Here is a 4,394-nt window from a genome sequence, read left to right as displayed (position 1 = left end):
CAGCATCATACAAAGGATAATGCAGTACAGTGGAGAGACCTTGATTCTAGGACCTGCTACCGATCTACAAGATGCTCATTTATGACCTTAGGTAAACAAGTGCTCACCTCAGTAAGCATGTGATCACCTCAGCATTAGGTTAGTTATCTTATGAGTAATGATATTAAATTAGATATGAGGCAAATGCCTTTTAAGCCCTAATACTTTGATGTTGGTCCTAGTTGACATTTGAAATACAGAGATACCCCTAGAATCTGCAGACAGAAGTTAATGCCTACTCTGGTAGAGTTTGGAATGCTAGGATGCAAGCAGAAGTATGGAAGGTAAAGGATGGCCTCATAAGGTACAGAGGTGAATAAGGACTCTATTGAGAATTGGACTAGAGGACATATATCTTACATTCTCACAGAGACTAGATACACCCTGCCCAAGTTCAGAAACTTTGAGTGACTCTTAATTCAAATGTTATATATTAAGTTGCCTGGATCTTCCAATTGATCATAATGTTGAAACTTACTGTTCTTTATCATATTTATAGTGATGGTATGAAAAACTTATTAAAATGTGTTCTGTAATTTCTCCTTCTTTTATACACATTATATTTCACACATTTAATAACTATACCTTTGCATATAAAACCTTTCAAGTATGACTGCTCTGGTATTATGACCAATATGTACAGTTAAGTGCTGGCCCAATATATCAAAAGTACGATCAACAATCAACAAACAACTTGTTCTCAGAAAATAAGAGTTTTTATGACACAACATCCACTGTTAAAGGAAGTTTCTTCTATAAGCACAAGTGTTTGGAAGACAGTTTGAGAGACACACCATATCCTTGACATAAGAATAGCAACAGCTTCTCTCTTGATGCCTATGATCTCCCCAGTCACAGGTTTTTGTTCTGGCTTACAGTAAAAAACATAAAAAGATATGAACTTTCTCCTGTGGTATTGATTGAACACAATATAGATGTGTTACTATTGCTCAAGAAACAACCTCCATGGCATTCAGTACTCTAGAGAAAGTAGTATCCACAGTCTAGTAGAGTTGTTCATGATAATTTTCCCCTAGAAGACAGCATAGCAACCTCACTAGTAAGAAAAGGACCTCGATCTCAACACAATCTTTACTTTTTGGCGCCCTATTAAAAATGGGATACAGAGCTAAATAAAGAATTCTCAACTGAGAAAAATTGAGTGGCTGAAAAGAACCTAGAGAAATGTTCAACATCATTGGTCATCAGAGAAATGCAAATCAAAACAACCCTGAGATTCTACCTCATCCCAATCAGAATGGCTAAGACCAAAAACTCAGGTGACAGCAGATGCTGGCAAGGTTGTGGAGAAAGAGGAACACTCCTCCATTGTTGGTGGGATTGTAAGGTGGTACAACCACTCTGGAAATCAGTATAGAGGTTCTTGAGAAAACTGGACATAGTACTATCTGAGGACCTAGCTATACCACTCCTTGGCATATACCCAAAAGATGCTGCAACCTATAACAAGGACACATGTTCTATTATGTTCATAGCAACCTTATATATAATAGCCAGGAGTTGGAAAGAACCCAGATGTCCTTCAACAGAGGAATGGATACAGAAAATGTGGTACATTTACACAATGGAGTACTATTCAGCTACTAAAAACAATGGGTCTCGGGGTTGGGGATTTAGCTCAGTGGTAGAGCACTTGCCAAGCAAGCGCAAGGCCCTGGGTTCAGTCCCCAGCTCTGAAAAAAAAGAAAAAAGAAAAAGAAAAAAAAACAATGGGTCTTGAGCCCCTTCAAGCTCTTCCAGTTCTTTCTCTGATTCCTTCAATGGGGGTCCCGTTCTCAGTTCAGTGGTTTGCTGCTGGCATTCGCCTCTGTATTTGCTGTATTCTGGCTGTGTCTCTCAGGAGAGATCTACATTCGGCTCCTGTCGGCCTGTACTTCTTTGCTTCATCCATCTTGTCTAATTGGGTGGCTGTATATGTATGGGCCACATGTGGGGCAGGCTCTGAATGGGTGTTCCTTCTGTCTCTGTTTTAATCTTTGCCTCTCTATTCCCTGCCAAGGGTATTCTTGTTCCCCTTCTAAAGAAGGAGTGAAGCATTCACATTTTGATCATCCGTCTTGAGTTTCATGTGTTCTAGGCATGTAGGGTAATTCAAGCATTTGGGCTAATAGCCACTTATCAATGAGTGCCTACCATGTGTGTTTTTCTGTGATTGGGTTACCTCACTCAGGATGATATTTTCCAGTTCCAACAATTTGTCTATGAATTTCATAAAGGCAACAATGCCAAGCAACCAGAACTTCCAGGGACTAAGCCACTACCTAAAGAGTATACATGGACTGACCCTGGACTCTGACCTCATAGGTATCAATGAATATCCTAGTAAGATCACCAGTGGAAGGGGAAGCCCTTGGTCCTGATAAGACTGAACCCCCAGTGAACGTGATTGTTGGGGGGAGGGCGGCAATGGGGAGAGGATGGGGAGGGCAACACCCATAAAGAAGGAGAGGGAGAAGGGTTAGGGGGATATTGGCCCGGAAACTGGGAAAGGGAATAACACTCGAAATTAAATAAGAAATACTTAAGTTAATAAAAAAATTAATAAAAAAAAAGAAAAAGAAAAAGAAAACATGACTCCATGAAATTCTTGGCAAATGGATGGAACTAGAAAATATCATCCTGAGTGAGGTAACCTAATCACAAAAATCACACACATGGTATGTACTCACTGATAAGTGGATATTAGCCTAAACACTTGGAATACCAAGATACAATCCACAGACCACACGAAGCTCAAGAAGTTGGAAGACCAAAGAGTGGATGCTTCAGTCCTTCTTAGAAGGGAGAACAAAATATTCACAGGAGGAAATACAGAGACAAAGTGTGGAGCAGAGACTGAGGGAAAGGTCATCCAGAGATGGTCCCAACCAGGGAACCATCCCATATACTGTCGCCAAACCCGGACAATATGGGGATGCCAAGAGGTGAATACTGACAGGAGCCTGATATAGTTGTCTCTTGAGAGGCTCTACCAGAGCCTGACAAATACAGAGGCAGGTGATCACAGGCAACCATTGAACTGAGAATGAAGTCCCTAATGGAGGAGTTAGAGAAAGGACTGAAGGAACTAAAGGAGTTTTCAACCCCATAGGAAGAACAACACTATCAACCTAACAAACCCCCCTGAGCTCCCAGAGATTAAACCATCAACCAAAGAGTACACATGGAGGGACCCATGGCTCCAGCCACATATGTAGCAGAGGATGGTCTTATTGAGCATCAATGAAAGGAGATACCCTTGGCTCTGTGCAGGCTCAATGCCCCCATGTAGGGGAATGCCAGGTCAGAGAGATAGGAGGGAGTGGGTAGGAGGGTGGGGGAACACCTCATAGAGGCAGGAAGAGGGGGGAAGGGATAGGAGGACTCCAGAGAGCAAGTCTGGAAAAGGAATAACATTTGAAATATAAGTAAAGAAAATATCTACTAAAAATAATAATAAATAGTAGACCATAATTTGGCAGGAGGTCTCCAGTTGTCACCTACAGCCTTCATTGCAGGCAACCTTGGTCATTCTGTCAAAGATAAGCTTTGTGGTTTCTATCTAATGACATCGCCTTCCCGTGTGTTGGGTGCAATAGGAACAACTTGTATCTCTCAACTTTCTCCCTTTCTTTTAACCCTTGGTTAGGCTTTAAAGTCTTTCAGAAAGCTACAAGTCCAGCATCTGGTCTTTTATCAATTTTCCCCTAAGGATTCTAGTTCAACACCAATCTTGTTTGTTTGTTTTTTAGCAATCTGAACAGGACTCTTTTGCTTTTTCCTTTCCTCATCTCCTCCCAAGTGTTTCAACACGTTTATACACTTAGTTTATTTGCTGGTCTTAAGTCATAGAAGTCTGCAAAGACTCTCCAATTTCACGTAGATCTCATTCTACCATGAGACTTCTAAAAAAACCACTAAAGCACTGAATCGGCCTATAGTATCTGACAAATCAAAATTCTTTTCAGTTTATTGGATTTTACTCCCCAGTGAGCATAGTGCTAGCTTACCTGATTTCAATTAACTAGGCATTAAACATTAAACATTAACTATAAATTGGGCATTAAACATAACTTCTGCAATCTTTGTTTGTCTGTTTGCCTCCTTTTTCTACCTGACTCCTCCAAGGATTTTAAGTGTTTGAATACCAGGAAATGATCTTTAGCACAAATTGAACTTGTACTCTTTTACTTTTCCACCTTGCCAGCTCTAAGAAGCAGGCAAGCCAATATCTCATCTCATCCTCTCTTTTATCATGTTTACCTCCAAACCAGAGGCTAGTACAAAATATACTAGCCATATATTTTCCCCTTTGCAATTTTTCACTTATAAAATTCCCTCTGACTAGCCAGGTA

The sequence above is a fragment of the Rattus norvegicus genome, chromosome 11 (assembly GCF_021556685.1).
Source record: "Rattus norvegicus strain SHRSP/BbbUtx chromosome 11, alternate assembly SHRSP_T2T, whole genome shotgun sequence".
Lineage (NCBI taxonomy): Eukaryota > Metazoa > Chordata > Mammalia > Rodentia > Muridae > Rattus > Rattus norvegicus.
Note: the sequence above shows the minus strand (reverse complement) of the source record.